Genomic DNA, 17,177 nt, shown 5'->3' on the forward strand with positions numbered 1-17,177 from the left:
AAGGTTCAGCTGGTTATTCTTAGGTTTCCTGGTTAACTAGGATTGGCTGATGATCATGCTTACTTCTGCTAAAGCGATTTACAATCCAATCCAATGCAATGCGGTCCGGTCCAGTCCAGTACAGTCCAGTTCCTGCTCCCCGCGCATGCGCAGCACGGCACTCCAGGAGCCACGTGAAACGGCTATCAAGCGGCTCCGGCGCAGCGTCAGACTTAGCTACTGCGCAACAGAGGCGCACAGCTGGGCACGCGCCGGCGCTAGTGCGTCTGCAGCGGCTATGACTTCACTCCTCTGGAATGCGCAGACCGGCCAATGTGCGGACCCAATTATCTACACACCCGTACTCTAATGCTCGTCGCGCTTGCTCAGCACGGCCCTTCAAGGTCCACGCGAAACTGCTCAACCTCGGCCAGTGAAGCTTGCGCTACAAAACGCCACGCGGCATACTTATCATTGAAAGCGCAGCCTGTGATCAACCATTTCTCCACCAAAAAGCTTCTAGCCACTATGTTTGTTGGTAATATGAATGCGTGTTTTTTTTTCCTGTGCATTGAAACTACAGCATATTTTATGCACGGGATAAGAGAAGGAAAGTGAGCCTGTCACTATTTTTTATTTAGAATGCAAGCACAGCTGATTTTTCGTTCCCTACATTTACGCAAATACCCGAAACCTCCACTCACTGAACAAACTGAGACGGGAATTAAACCAACCCTCCCTTAAAATTCTGCTGTAGAGAAATTTCCCCTCGACCCAATTTATTTCCGACGTACATCTGGTATGAACAAGCCAACTGGGACGGGAAGGGTATCCCTGTAATATAAAAAGTGAATAAAAGAAAAGCGTTTAAAATAGATGTGTAGCGGAAGCCCAGTCTAAAATAACAACAGGAATACCGCAAAGACCTAACAGAATTCCTGTCGCACAACGAAAACCTTTGTTGTGAAAACAGAAGTCCTGTTGTTACGACAGAGCAATCTGTTGTTACGACACGCATTTCTGTCGTAACGACAAAGCTAATTTTTCAACGACAAACATTCCTGTAGGCACAACAGAACTTCCATTTATGCTACATTTCACAACGGGCAATAACATTCAAACCATGTGCAACTAATGCTGGAACATCAGGATCAGGACAACACAGGAATTCGGCACGACAGAACATCAAACATAGAACAGGAATACGACACACGACAGAACATCAGAATCACGACACGACAAGAATACGGCAAGACGACAGTACGACTCTCGAAAAAACGACAAACTACAGAATTTTTTCGGTCTTTTTCGACTTGGCGAAGCTGGAAATGTCCGAGGATGCCACTTTCGCTGTAGAGCGGACGTGGCTGTCCTGCCGCCCACTTTATGGAATCGGGGTCGAATACCTACAGCAAGGCTTGTATTTCGGCAAGTTGGTAGATCTTCGAGCGAACGAGTGGAAAAAAAATTACTGTCCCTTCCTAACGAAAGCCTAGAGACGCGCTAAAGATGAAAGTGCGTCCCGTCGATCGTGAAACCTTCAAAGACCCGAATCGCATACGAAGAACGAACCCATGCGACCATTTTTCGCGCACTAAGGAAACGGATTTACGAACCACGTAAATGTATACTGGTACGGGGTATATGAGATAATGGTATATTATTGTACTCCAACTTCATGATCGATGCGCGTAGATACTTAGGTAGAAACGATTCTTCTTCGAGATTATAAAGTAACCGTTTTGGCACAATGGAAGCCTTGTTTCAAGCACGCAACGTGTGTCCAGAGATCTTAGTGCATTCCGGTCGACCAACCGGTCTGCGTGGAAGTTCATTAGTGTTTTTTTTTTTTTTTGACAGAACGCGATTTGTCCCACCGAGAAAGCTTTCGCTTTAAACCGGGGCAAAGTAAAGACAGGACGTCAACGCGAGCTTCTGTACGTCATTTGCTTACTTTTTCTCGTTTTTATGTGCTGTTTTGTTTCTAGGGTGAAAGCGCCCTCTACTACCTCGCTTTTTGCCGGGCTGCCGGGAACGCGACACGATTGCGGCATTGCTTTGGGCAGTGTTTCCCAGATGAGGGTCTGCCGGTCACTTTCTGGCCGGGCCAAAATTAAATGTGAATTTTGCTCTCAATATTCCTCAATATTGCCGGTGCTTTGCGGCTTGCATGCACAGATGAAAAATGTCGTTTGTGCTTTTCGGACTCATACTCTCGGTTATTGTACAAGATTTCAGCGCTTTGGGGTGAGATGAAAGGGTAGGTTCGGCGTGGCGCCGAACCTTGCTCACCCTGTGAAAACGTCCGGAGCGTGATGTCACGGGTCTCATTCCGCCTCATACCCTCACGGGAGGAGGGACTGGGGTTCCTTATAAGTTTTATGCAGAGGACATTCTTGTGTTTTTTAGAAGTATTGAGAGCTGGGGGTGAGGTGCGTCCAGTCTGAAAGTTGCGGCACGCTTGCTGGAAGTTCGTAAGAACGGTCACGAAGACTGTGGACGCTGTTCGTGGTTGCGAGGGTGATGGCTTATGAAGTGAACGAATTTGTTTAAAAGAATCAGGGCCATATTCTGTGTTCTTGCTCCACTCCATTTGCTCCCTCCACTCTGCTGAGGGCAGGATTCTTCAATGCTTATGCATGGGGAAATGGATTTCGAGTATCTCCTCCACTGGAAGCTCTTGTGGAGGAAGGGCTCAGAATACCAGGGTCGGAATTTTATCGTATAACATACTTTTGTGCAATAATTTTCTTTCGCAGTTGGCTAGCTTTCGCTTGTTTTGTAACTTGCCCTGATCACTGTTTTGAAAAGGCGTGTTCTCAAAACGCCAATGCAGAAAGAAAAAAAAGCTTGTTGACGCCGAGTCAGTCATCGTCCTCGTTTTCTACCGGTAGTCTCACCGGAAGTGTTCAATGGCACTCCCCAGGTGGCTTTATACGACGCCACTTGTGAAAACTAGTTTAGTTGCGGCAGCTGCAGCACGTATGATTCCTATTTGCGTCTACGCTACTTCCACAACAACATTTGTGGAAAGCATTCTACCGGGTTCATCTACAGCTTGCACGTGTGTAGGGATGAGTAGGTTCGCGTTGTTTTGCTGGAATGCTTTGAACCGGCACTATTAGAATCGTCAGAACGATGCTGTCACAGTTCATTGTTCTTAAATACCGAAAAGGCTGAAAAATGGTGCCGTTAGAGACAGACCCTACGTAGCAGACTTCGATGTATAGATCACTGTATGTATATACCATTATAATTCGCGCGATAATGTTGATTTTTATATCCACTGCAATATTTCCGTCGTGATGACACTTCACTTCTACGCTGTATATATGGCGCAGTGCGAAGACATAAATTGGTTGGAGAGGTTGTCCTGCAGTGAGACATTATTTGTGCTAGAAAGTTTGGCTGCAGAAAGAAACCGCCTAAGGATGCATGATGCGAAGAAAAGCGTGGCGTTTCAATCTGGTATATTGTTTTCCCTTCTCTAAGTATTTTTTTCTTTCGGCGTAACGCATGCTCCGAGATACCACCGTAGATTGAGTGATCGCTACAAACCTGCTACCACCCATCACGCTCCTCGCCCCCCTGTCTCACTCCTCTCTTGACAAATTTAATGAGGGCTTGTCCAATTCAATTCAAATTTCCCGCCTTCGCAATGCTCTCGTGCCCCATGCCTGAACAGCGCGAGCGGGAGTTTTGTTATTTTTTTACTTGCTTTCATGTCGCACGTGCCGGCACTTTACTGCGCAGTTTGGAACGCGCCGTTTCAGTCGGCGCTTTTAGCCTCTTTCGAAGGGCGCGGAAGAGGGCGCCACCGCATGTTCGGCTTCATCTCTCTCTGTGCTCCCCTCACTCTTGTTTCATGCGTCACCCCCAAAGAGTTCCATCCGCCACCCCAGACGCTGAATCCAAACCGTCTGTCTCCTCCTTCTGCACGTCTGGGCGTAGCTTAATCCACAAGACGACGGGCTCTCACTCCTCTTCTCTACGCGGGCCCAGGATGGATCCGTGGCGGTGCCAGCAGTTTATTTCTGTAGCCAGGGTGTTGCCAGTAGCCAGTAATAGCCGACAATGTATCATAATAACAGCGCTACCGACACAGACAGAAAGAAGAGGGCACAAACACGGCGCTGACTAACAACTGGGATTTATTGCTTAGGCCATTGGTTTTTATACACACATGGGCAAAAACAACAAAAAGGAAATAAGAGAAGGAAACACTAGCGCTGTTATTAGCGCTGTTGTTATGAACATGTACCAACTCGCCCAGTCTTCCGTTTTAGCGACAATGTATGTTTGTGGAGCCAGTAGTAGTCTGGGAGTTTTCTGCTGACGCGGACACGAACATTTCCTTTGCTGGTTAGAGGTATACAGTTCCGCAGGAAACAAATTAGTAGTGGCTTAGCTCTGCTATGCCAGGATATACGTACCGTGAGCTAAGGCTCAGCAATCCAGTCCAATCCAGTCCAGTCCAATTCAGTCTAATCCAGTCCAATCCAGTCCAGTCCTGTCCAGTCACTGCTCCTCGCGCATGCTCAGCACGGCTCTTCGCGAGCTTCGCGAAACGGCTATCAAGCGGCTCCGCTGCAGCGTCAGACTTGGCTACTGCGCAGTTGAGGCGCACACCTGGGCACGCGCCGGCGCCAGTGCGTCTGCCGCGGCTATGACGCAACACAGTCCAACACAATCCACTTTAATCCAATCCAAATTTAATCAAATGTAATCCAAGCCAAACCAAGCCAGGCCAATCCACTCCAATCCAAGCCAAGCCAATGTCCCTCGCGATTGGGCAGAACTTTTTTTTCTTTATTACCGTTTGTCTCAAACGAAAAACTAGGTTACAGTGATTTTATAACATTCGCCACCTTTGCGATAAACACAAGTTTAAAATCTCTTCAGTTGAACAAGGTCATCAAGCATTGGTAACCATTCAGGTGGTTCGCTTAGCGCTTTGTATAACCCACGTATGTTGACCATACTCTCAATGAAATACTCTCTGGCGGGCCGCGCATTGGGATCGGCATGCCTGTCAGCCATCCTTGTGCGCCACAACCTGTGCATGCTGATCAACATAAACATGTCCAATGGCACGCCCCTTGTATCACACGCAGACAGAAAACGGATCCCGAAAGGGTTTATGGGCAGGTCCTTCTCAACAGTGCGCTGTAGGATGTCGGCCCTTCACGGAAGACGCGGAACTCCTCAACCTCGGCCAGCGTAGCTTACGCTACAAAAGGCATTACTTTTTAACAGCGAAGCTGTTCTTGCTGGCCGTAATGTGTGCGGAGTCATCCGATAACTGCATCATAGTTATTCCCACCGTTTACCGCGCATGAGAGCACGCGTTTTAGGAGGCGCACCCGGCATCGTCTGGGCTTACACGAGACGTCCGCAAAAATACCAAGAAAACAGTTCACGTGCGTCCGTGCCTCAAGGGGGGAGCGCAAGACAGGTCGCGCTACAGACGCCTAGTTCGCGAGGCCTGGTGCCACTGGCTCTAACACGTGCTGACACGTTCCACTTTGGAAGAAATGCGAAAGCGTGCGGACGATACAACCCGAGCCCGCGAGTCGTGCACGAATGAGGTGGGGATATTAAACGGATATGACGATGGGAATTTCTACCGCAGTGAAAATCGGTGACGGTACATGTAAATTAAAAATTTCCCACCTAATCCGATGCGTGTTGGTGTGTCCTTCAGTGCTAACCTAAAAGTCATCCAGGTTCGTTATGGTTCAAGCCTTGTGCGAGTCAGTATAACCTTGGTCATTTTTTAAAATTTATTACGATGTCCTGATCTATTCAGCATGCGCATTGGCGTTGTGTGGGATAGTGCTTCCTTTTCGCTGTCATAAGGGTAGCTCGCATGGCCTTGAACACGGTTAGACATTAGCCCCAGTTGTCTATGTGTTTTGCTGCGACGCCCATCGTCGCAAGTTGCTGTCGTTAAGGTCAATCAAGACTAGGATCACAGCAGAGGCTAGCGGAAGTTTCGTTTTACGAAACGCAGGTACCGTGTCCAGGTCGACCAATGCAGTGCGCGAATGTCCATAAATACAGCAGTCATCATCCGCACACGTTAAGTAGTGGAACATGGCCAGCGTCAATACGCCATCGGCGTATTAGTGGAATGCTGCGCCAACTGTACTGTTCCCCTGTTGCGCCGAACTTTCGACCATTTAGTAAGATGCGAAAGACAGCTGATAAAGTTATAAACACATTTTGCACCTCTGAAAATATGAGAAATGGTATTTCATCATGCAATTCACATGTTTTGTTAATTTGTGTGAGAATGATTACGCAGGTACGTGGCGTTGATGATTCAAGAAACAATGCCTAACAGGGGCCGGCATTACCGCTATTTGAGCGAAGTCACACTATTGTAGTTGCTCTAAAGTGTGCGCAAGAGCTTTGTGTAACAACCAACAACTTTGAGCTACTCGCATGGATTAAACTGAAGTTCCATGCCAGTGCAACAGTTCGGCGAACGTTGCTGCTTTCATTAAATTTATTATCTTGCTGCGGCAGGGTATGGCAGATGGCAGGAGCCCTATGTTCTGTCGCTGAGAACACACAGAGAGGGGGGGGCACCGGGGAAAAGAAGTCAAAATTCCTCATTAGCGCCTCCTCGAGGCATTGTAAGGAGCCTTTACCTGCCGCGGTGGCTCAGTGGCTAAGGCGTTGTGCTGCTGAGCTCGAGGACGCGGGTTCGACTCCCGGTGGCGATGGCCGCTTTTCTGATGGCGGCGAAAAGCACAGATGCCCGTGTGTACGAGATTTCATCGCACGTTCGAGATTCCCAGGTGGTCAAAATTAATCCGGAGCCCTCCACTACGGCGCGCCTCATCGCCTGCGTTGCGTCGCCGCGTTAGAACCCTGCAATCAATCGATCAATTATAAAGAGCCTTTGCACACACGTGTTATGACGCTTCCACATCTTCCGCTCTGATAGGTTAAGGATCTGCGGTTGTCGCACTGCCTTCCTAACCATGTCTGCCCCGCGTCATGTCTGCCGCACCTTGGGATCGTTCGCACGTCTGACGTGTCCTTTGTGAGGTCTGCCACGTGTTACGCGTCGAATGGTGTGCCTTTTCGCGCATCTGGCTCGCCCTTTACGTAAGCTCGCCCCGTTAAGGCCAGGTACAGTTGGAAATGTAGTTAGGAACGTTGTCGCCACAAGAAAAAGCGTGTTCACAGCACGACCGGATTTATAGATAGTGACCTGCCCATAGCAACCCGTGACAATGGGCGCCAGAGTGCCGCAAAATTGCTTCTTAGGGAGGACGCTCTGTCAGGTGGTACCCTAATTTAATCTCCAACCTCGCAACTTACGCCTATGGCGACCGTTCCCGTCAGGACGTATATTACCAGCCAGCTCCCAGAATATACAGTTAAGTCTACACCCTCTTCTCCGCTTTGCGAAATTCGACGTACACAAATAAACCACATAGCTACCAGATCTGCTTGCTCGATTGACATTTTTTATTTACGAGCATTGCTGCCTATTTAAACATTCCTTAACAGGTGGAGAAGCGGTTTTTTTAGATGAAGTACTTCTATGGGGGAGCAAAAGTTCCTGGGGAAGTCTTGAATTTGTATAAAGCAGTTCTAACGGGTTCACTAGTGCCTGGAAACACTCTCATTCTTGCAAGAAAACACCATGTTTTTCCAGCGATGCGTGCATTGATTGACAAAAACCTCTTCAACTGGGGCAGCGTCTTCTGCAAAACTGGAGCCACGCAACCTGCAGACGTTCCCTGAGATGGCTTACAAGCCTAACAGATGACAAAGTTGGCATGGCAGACGTATCCAATCAATGCCTTCAGCAAGAACTTCAGTTACTTCGGGGTATCTTTATGAACCACTGCAACCTAGCGGTGGGAACCCAGTGAAAGGAAATTCGCGGTACCGTGCGGCTGCGGTCTTGCTCAGATGTGCGGAACAAATACCATCGAGTACGATAAGCTTACTGAAAGTACAATTAAAAATTTTGCACAGGTTTTTCGGCATGTTTTTTTTTTCTCTCGAAATCTTCTACGTTGGCTAGATTTACCTCTGAGCCCCTTATCTCTGTCGATTATGCGTAGTCAATATCACCAGAATCGGGGTTCTGCGCTGTAGCCTACAACCTCGACATGATACTCACTGCAGCTGCTATTTCTAGCACCGCTATACACGCAGCTGCGACACGGCCTCAACAGAAAGTGAAGGCCAACCCAGACTGCGGGGGAAATTTCTGATGCACGCTCTGTTTTGTTTATATTGGTGCTATTACCCGCGTCATTAGCCAATGAGAACTGACCGCGCACATAGTGTTTCTTCCCGCTTATGTTTTGATGCACTATAAAAAAAAGTGCGCAAAAAGCGTTTCCTGTTTATTTTTATCTGATCCAGTTTATGTAACGGAACTTGCCTAATATTTCGTTGTGTTTTATTCTTTGTGGAACAACGTGCGCTATGAAACGCCTGGAACAGTATGGAACGCGTTAGCAATGACTTAGCAGCTGTGGACGCGTTTTTTTTTTTTTTTTTTTTTTTGCGGGTGATATTCGGGCACGTACGCGTTCGCTGAGTGCCCGCCAGGTGGGTGCTTTCGCCAGCCTATCAAAGTAACAATTATTCGTTCAAAAAACTGTATTCTGGCGCACCGTCGAGCACACAGAAGGTGCGCACTTCCCCAAGGTGAATGGGCAAAAAGTGAGCGCTATGGACCGAGAATAAAAAACAAAATAACAAGGCCGAATGGCAGAAAAAGCGTATACAGCGGGAAAACAGGGACCATTTGAGACGCTACCCGGTTCAGCGGCGTCGAAGGGAATATAAAAAGGTAAAAAAAAAACAGTAGCAACTGTGACACGCGGATTCGCCGAGCATAAGAAGGTCGCTCCTATATAGACGTTCGTATTTCGCACTAGCAGGTTTGCCGTATTTTACATCTCGCATTCCTTCGCACAGTACTTAATTATCTGAATAGGCTTCGTTTTTCCTAGAAAGGATCTATCATTTCAACATTGCCGCGAGGTACACGCAAGCAACTATGCGAAGGTACCTAAACAAATTCAGTCCATTCGGTGTCCTTTATGCTTGAATTTGTTTTTGGAGCTTACATTGTCTATTGTTTCAAAAAATACCATTAAGGTAGGTGCTACAAGAGCTCAGTACTTTAGAGGAGATCCTTTTGTGAAGGGATAAAAATATTTACATGCAAAAGTAACATTAGCGGGACTTTGGGCGGATGCACTAAGATATCAGCGCTACCGCATGGCAACAGCTCAAATTAAATAATTAGTGCTCTTCCACTCTGCGAAACTGGATGGCCTGCGAGTCAGCACGCCCTGCACGGTGTTTACGAAACGAAGCAGGTTTGTTTGTAATTTACGACTAAGCATACGTTCAAGCCAATCATCTGAATGAAATTGGGAACGACCCGAACCTATCGGACAAACGTAGAGCTGTCTCTTTTCCTCCCCCGTCGTAGGCATCTTACTGTTTGTGTAACACTCCAAAGCAATACACTCTACCACTCAGGACACCGCGGACCGGTAGCAGTGGGCTGTTTCACGGCCGCGCTTGAACCTCACGCCAGAAAAACGGACATGTCATAAGTGAGGGCACGAAACATTTAGCTGCGTGTGCCCGCCCCTCCTTCTCCCTCCAATCTCACCCCGCGCACGCATAAACCAGCAACCGGTCATTAGCTGGTGCTTAGAAGTGAAAGATACTGTCGAACATGTCGCTTTTAAAGCTGTCTTAACTGAACAAGTGATATTGGCCTTCGTCGGCGTTCCATGCGGACGAGTTGCTGTTTATACGGGAGGAATTCGCACCTGCTAGACCAGCTGCAAATTGAGGCCGCAACGGCGGCAGCAGCGGCTTTTCGTTGTTTACGCGCACATCCACGCTTTTGTTCCGGCTGACACTTCTTCAGTTGTCTTCTTCCGCTAAGCGAACGACAAGCCTCCGTCCCATAGGGAGTTAACACCTCGAACGCCTCGACCTTTATTCCAGCGGACATACACATGGGTGTCCCTTTCGCTGCCCAGTAATAGCCGTCTTATTGTCCGTGTAACACACGAACCCAGGCCCAAACCACTCGATTGCGGAGGGCAGCTGCAGGGGCGCATTGAGCCATGAGACTCCCACGTCTACATCTCCCATTACCTCGACGGGTATGTCATCGGTAGCGGCATTGGGCCCTGCTGGGCGTGCAAGCCCTCTACCTGCACCCCTCCATTCCGTGCATGCCTAAACCAGCAACCGGGGATGGGAGCACCGTTAGGCTTGAAATACACCGGCGAAGGGAGAGAGAACAACTTTATACGCGGCCAGACTAAGATCCATTTTTTTTTTTGTTATTCCGCCAGAAGAACTGCATATGACCAACTGGTCAACGAGGGCCGCCGACGCGACAATGTCGCTCGGAATGGCTTTCGGTCTAAAGAAGAATTATGCACTCACGCTAGTGTTCCAACGGGGCAAGTTGCTTTCAACTGCAGAGACCCGAAGCTAGGGGGCTCAACGGCGCATTGGAAGCAACTACATTTTCGGTGGCTGCGGTGGCGACGGCTTTCCGGCATTTCTACACCCATTCGCGCTGCTGTTGGTTCTCCGCAGTGTTGTACGGAACGGCGTTACAAGGAACGGCGTTCCTGGAACTAGTTCCTTTTTGGAGGAACGGAGGAACGCCGCCGTTCCATTAAGGGTCGGTGGAACTGTAACGGTAACTCGTTAGGTTTTTCAAGGAACGGCAGGAACGGCGTTCCTGCCGTTACATCGCTAGGATTTGGCTGTTTTTGATGCCAAGGCCCGAGTACAAAAATCCACAAGTTGCTACTGTGTTTCTCTTCCTATAAGCTGGCCAACTTGCCCGCCCTTCAGCCGTAAGTGCTTCCTCGAAGGTCAAAGGCAGAAGAATAACCACGCAGCAGGCCGCAACTTGTGCTTGCTTTCATGCTGGTTGAACTTACGCGGCGTTCGACGGGTGAATAGCGTAGCCGCGAGAATGCTTTTCACCTTTCATCGTTTGCCTGGTGAGGCCAGGACGCGCGTCTGGCCGATAGAATTGGTCCCTGGCGGGGAAAGATTGTCTAATAAGGGATCCGGAGATTTCGGTGTCGGGCCTTTAGGTGCAGGACGTTTCGGTGCGGACATTTCTGTGCACGGACATTTTCGTCCACGACGTCTTGGCCCAGACATTTTGAGTCACGGATCTCCCAGGCATTGTTTGAACATTTTAGCTTTACTATTGTAATGTCGTGACTTGATATGATTTTACGTTCGAGACAAGTGCCTGCGCCGCCGTGCGTGAAAACTAACGCTAAACCCTCGCGGAGCATTGCCACGTAAACCCCAATTTCTGTAGTAGATGGTAAAAAAATAACGTTGTCAATTTGCATGTGTTCAACCTTTTTTTTATGTTAACATTCATGTGAACAACCCTAATACTTTAAGTGTTATAGAAGCGCTTTGCTTTCACTTCACCCAACGGTGTAAGACGCTGCTGCTTTTAGTCCGTTCTGCCCCCCCCCCCTTTCACACACACACACACACAGCAAAGCATCTGCGAAAAAAAAAGCCACAGAAAACGAGGTAGTAAGTGCGTGTGCATTCCGTTTTAATTATTTTCTCCATCAACGTCGTATTTGTTGCATTGGGTGTCGGTTCTACTTGAAACTAACCAACCTACGATCGCACTTACGGTGGCGTTACTTAGGGGAGGGGAAGGCTGAGCCCGGCGGCTACAAGCCCCCTTGGTAGAGAGAGAGGGGTGTCACTTGTGGTTCACCATTGCGTCAACTGGACTTCGAAAACTTGAACACGACTGTTACCGCTCTCGTCACACTGCCTTATTCAATTTTTTGCTCCTTATAATGGGAGAAAGCAATGTATGCCTGGGGTGTCCATGATATGCGCGACTTGAAGAGTTGATTCCCAATGGGGAGACTGAAGGCGAAGAAAGAGCGATTCCTGGAGTGAAGGTGCCATCGGTATGACCGCGACGCGCGGAAGGGCGTAGCTAGCAAACTATAGGGGCCATTGTGTTCTCAGCGGCTTTTTGGGTGGCTTTTTGTTGAAAATTATAGAGGTTTCGTGAGCTCCTGGTGAATGTACAGCTTTTTCCTGTATCACTGCGGTGAGGCTTCGGAGACCGTGAACTCCGCCACGCCTGTAGGATTTGCAGGGGAAACCAAAAATGATATGACTGAAAAAGAAATGTGGACGAGATTCGAGCGGCTAGGACATAGAATTAAAATCTGGTGAATGTAGGCATGTAAACATAAAATGAAGGCTGCTTTTCCCGAACAAGATGGGTGGAATTTATATGCACAACCCGTACACCCTTAATCAACATTTAGGACATTAGAAGCTGCGGCTGTTTTCAAAAAGGCCCGTTCTTCCTCCACGACAATATCCTAGACCAGTGTTCGTAAATTCATTTTAGCAAGGCAGCCCATCCTACGTAATACCCTTCATTAGGTTTTCTGCATTCTGGGGGGCTAGCTGATGTTTACGTTTTGGATATTGAGAGTGGGCATGCAATTTGTAATTTTGGGGGTGCGTAATTTTTAAAAAATACAAAAAAGGCGTCGGACCATCGTAAACACCGGTCTTAACTAAAAAAGAGCGAATATAAATTAACAACCAATCGTAAATGAAAAAAAACGTGTGCTAAAGAATTCAATCGACTGCAAAACAGGTGCCCCAGGAATAGGTATTAAACAAAAATATATAAATGTAGAATTTCTAAAAAATACCTGACAAAGATCAAACGTGGCATCAATCAATAAATAAATTCACTGCTCCAGATTGTTGTCCATATCCCACGTTAAGCGGAAATAAAAATATAACGGCTCTCGCAAACAGGCAAGCACCGGATAATTTGGTCACCGAAAAGTTTGCAAACCGAAATGTCCACACACCGAAATGTCCGAGCACCGAAACGCCCGTACACCGATATGTCCGTACGCCGGAATGTCCGTACGCCGAAATTTCCGCACAGAAACATCCTGCACAGAAATGTCCTAGCGCCATCTGGAGTTTGTCCGGTGCTCCCTGAAAAAATTCGCCTTGGAGATTTTCTTTTGATTATTATTATCTCCAGATAGTCTGCTGCCGCCGGTGTTAATATCCGTATAATATACGTATATCGATGTCAGTTTTAAATTTCTCACTTAATTTCGCCCCAGGATTATCCGAAACTATATGTTAATTTAGAAACCTAATTGTAACGTTAATGTAACGACACGTTCCAATTTTCGAAGTGGAACTGGAACGCGTTCCTTTCGCAATAACGGAACTTGTAACGGGAACTCGTTTCAAAATTGGGAAGGAACGAGGAACGAGCTTTCGTTCCTATTTTACAGGAACGTGTACAACACTGGTTCTCCGCAATCATCTGAAACGGCGCTGCGGCCGCTGTCAGCCGACTGCGCGACTTGTTAAAGAGGCGTCGGTGGTGGCGAGGGGAACAACGCGTTGAGATAACACTTGGGAAAAAGGGGTCGGAGGTTGCGAGGACGCGGCCCGGAGCTCCGCCGTGTAAATCGGCTTCACCGGATTAAAAACGGGGGGGGGGGGGGTTGAGACATATTCTGCTTCAGTAAAAAAGCGTACTGGCAGGATAGGCGGTAAAGAAAACACAGAGTACCGACGAATGTCTTAATAAAAAAAGGGCGCAAACAATTTGGAGAAGCTAAGAAGCAAACCAAACAAGCATGTTATTGAGAATGTGCGCTGAGGAAAGTTCGGAGGCTAAAATAATGATAAACCGCAACACACACACACACAGAAACACACGCACGCACGCACGCACGCACACACACATGCACATGCATACGCAAAACACACGCACACGCACGCACGCACGCACACACACGCACGCACACACAAGCAGGAATAGGGGCAGCGTATATGCATTTCCTAGTCAGTACAGCCAGCCGTCACCTGAGCTTGCTTATGGAAGTTATATCACAGCGTAAACGGACCTAAAGCACATCAAACCACCCTAACTGAAATAAATAACAGCCAAAACGCACCTGCTATGGTTGAAAGACACGGTGCGGAGAAATATTCAACAGAAATAGCCAAAACCGACCTACAAGGGCCAAACCTGCAAGAACATGCAAGAAGCAGTAACTGAACCTGGCCAAAAAGCAACGAAAATACCCGAAATCCAATTTAATTGCATAAAGATGTCATAAACAGATTATATGCGCGATAACAAATATCAATATTCAAATATGACAAATCCATGAAAATGAAAAAAAAAAAAGCGCTAAAGGGTTTTGAACCCGGGTTACAATGTTTGATTCGCAGGAGCAGAACTAGTACACTATGAAACCGAGCGGTTCGGAGCGATTAAATTGAGGGCCACATGCACGTGGATGACATAGCTTCAAACACGCCCCTAGATGGTGCCACGCGTCGCTTGGCTGTGCTGACTAGGAAACACCAATACGCATCCGGGCACACAAAAAACACACACCGTGAAACATACACACAAAAACACACATGCACGCCAATCCACCCGCACATGCGCATACACCCCCACGCACAGGGATGTGCGTGCACACAAAGCCAGACACCCACACTTACAGGTACACGCACGCAAATACACAAACACGCACAAAGGCGCTTATAAGTAGCACGCGGGCTGTTATCTGTCCCATGCATCTATTTCAGGGGCTTCTGTTTTTCCGCTTGCGACAAAGTGGATGAAATGCCTACCGGCAATCATAATACACTGAATCGGTCGTGTAGTAACCTAGTTGTCGGTTATACAAATATCGCATCTACAGCTTCTTAGTTTTAAGTTCTGGCGACGAGATCACGAACGTCATTGTCAGCGTTATTCTGAACACTGCCAATAGCTCGTGGTCTATACACGCAAAACAAGCTGGCGTAGAGCAGCACGCTGTGCTTCGGTGTTCTTCAACAAACGCGTCTCTGCCAGCGGAACTTGTATAAATGAAGGCTCTGCAACACCTCCCCGCCCACGTGGTACATAATTTAGAAAAACAAATAGGCGTAATTCAGCCGAATTCAACACAGGAGAATTGTGTAGGCGAACATTAGGCACACTAATCAAGGTTTCGGGCATTCAAAAATATACTTTTTTTTTTCTTGAAAATGACAAGCGTTTTTGCCAATGAACTTCTAATCAAAGCAGGCCATTACAGGTACAAAACCAAATTTTTCGTCAATGCTGCTATCCGGTAGTAAACTGATCCTGATCCACGCGTCAAATAATAGTAGTTTCCAGGACTAAAATGCTACGATGGAAAGGTCATGTTTTTTTTTTCTTTTAAACTTTGAAACGCGCTTTCTCTCTTGAGACAAGTACCAGTACATATATTACCTGTGTACCTTTCGTAATTGCACAAGTAATGTGAAGGCACATTCTTTGTATCATTGCTTTTTCTGGAAGGTTTAGGGCGGTAGATTTCATTAAGAGGCGGCCAACTTGGAGTGCTTCCTCTACCCACGCGTATGCTTTTGTCATTTATTGCCAATAAAAGTAAATTAATAAGCAAGAATTGCACTAACTAAACAAAAATAAATTTCAATTTGCTACAGTTGCATACCGTAGAGGTAGCCGAGGGGGTGATGGTGCTTGTGAGGGTGTTTTTAAGATATTAACCATTGTAACATTGAACACTTTCTTGACAACTGATTTCTCAAGATTGTTTTATGTAAGGAACACCTGTTGACCGGCTTGCACAGTTGTTTAGGTCACGCCTAATATACTCCTTTATTGATGGAGCACCTTTTTCTGCTCTGCCCGTGAAATAACTATTGGCGATGCAGCGTAGACGATATCTGAGCCAGTGTGTAAATGTTTTTGGTTTTCTACACCTTTTCACACTGTTTTATACATTTCTTAGACACTAAAAGCTCCCAAGTCTGGTCGAAAGTGTCGTGACTTTTTTTTTGTATAGCGGCGAGGCATCAAGAAAGAAGTTAGTTGCCCCAATTGTAATATTCAGTCCCTGAAATTTTAGCGAATTTCAGTAAGGTGAAAGCGTCGAGTCCCTTATCCTGGTAAACCCCCTCGTTGTAGTTGTGTGGTACAGAAAACAGCCGCTCCTGTACGCAACACGGTTCTCCATTGATGCAGTCAAGACGTTACTACCGCGCCCCCTCCGCACATTTCATTTGATTTCATTGCATTTATTTACTCTCAAGGCGCTGGTATTACAGAGAGGAGTAGGCTAACTAAAAGAAAAGAAAACATACAGCAAAGAGGCAACGTTACAATAAATTATGATTCAGTGTTAGAAAGGGCCGTTTTGAAGGCGTTGGCGTCTGTGATTGATGCGACGAAGGCGGGAAGATGGTTCCAGTCGCTGGAAGTTTTGGGGACGAAAGAGTTAAAATATAAGTTGATATGGCTGAAAGGAATGTGAACTTTATATTGGGGATCACTGCGTGTTGACATGTGGGTTGGGGGCAAAAACACTAAATCGAAGAGGGCACAGTTAGAATGATTGATCCTATGAAAGACACACAGACGTGAATTTCTCCGTCGGAGGGAAAGGCGAGGCAGGTTGAGATTTGCTTTCATTGATGTGACACTTGCAGTCCGAAAGTAATTAGGCATTATAAAACGTGCAGAGCGATTCTGTATGGATTCTATGCTATCTATGAGCATGTTATTGTGAGGATACCAATTGGCAGTGGCCTTAAGGAAAGTCAGAATAGTGCGTGATGCGCCACACGTAATTTTGAAGGCATGTGAATAGAACAAAAGCGCCCAAGGCCCGCGAAACCCCTGCATTACCCGTATGTTTGATGAAGTCATCAGCGCCGGTGCAGGAAAAAAGGAAAACGAAGGAGCGAAAGCATGATGTAGGACTAAAAAAACCCGTCGAAATATTATGCGCGGAAAGCGATCTCAAGCGACGCAAATAAAACGTATCAGTAAAGAAATATTTAATAGCTATAACAAGGATTTTCCCTTTAATGCACATTCGCAGAGTTTTGTGCACTTGGGAATTTTCTGTTGTCACTACAAGCGGCAATATAATGCAGTAGTTTTCAAAGCTGCATTTATACGCGATTACAAGACAACTGCTTGTTGCAAGCCGCTGAACTAAAGCCCTATCTCCTCCTAAGCTCCGCAGCGAAAACGCTCTTGGTAACTTTTGGGATGCACATAATCAACACATCTTTTAACTTTTTTTCGTTCGTGAGTT

General features: G+C 47.0%; 1 protein-coding gene across 2 annotated transcripts in view; it reads left to right on the forward strand.

Moving 5' to 3' along the window:
- LOC144142155 (ornithine decarboxylase-like) overlaps positions 1 to 17,177 on the forward strand; it is a 70,805-nt gene that overhangs the window by 47,454 nt on the left and 6,174 nt on the right. The gene's annotated exons all lie outside the window — the stretch shown is intronic.

Source organism: Haemaphysalis longicornis, unplaced genomic scaffold (genome assembly GCF_048455015.1).
Source record: "Haemaphysalis longicornis isolate Haplotype H1 unplaced genomic scaffold, Haemaphysalis longicornis Haplotype H1 scaffold_6, whole genome shotgun sequence".
In the NCBI taxonomy this organism is placed as follows: domain Eukaryota; kingdom Metazoa; phylum Arthropoda; class Arachnida; order Ixodida; family Ixodidae; genus Haemaphysalis; species Haemaphysalis longicornis.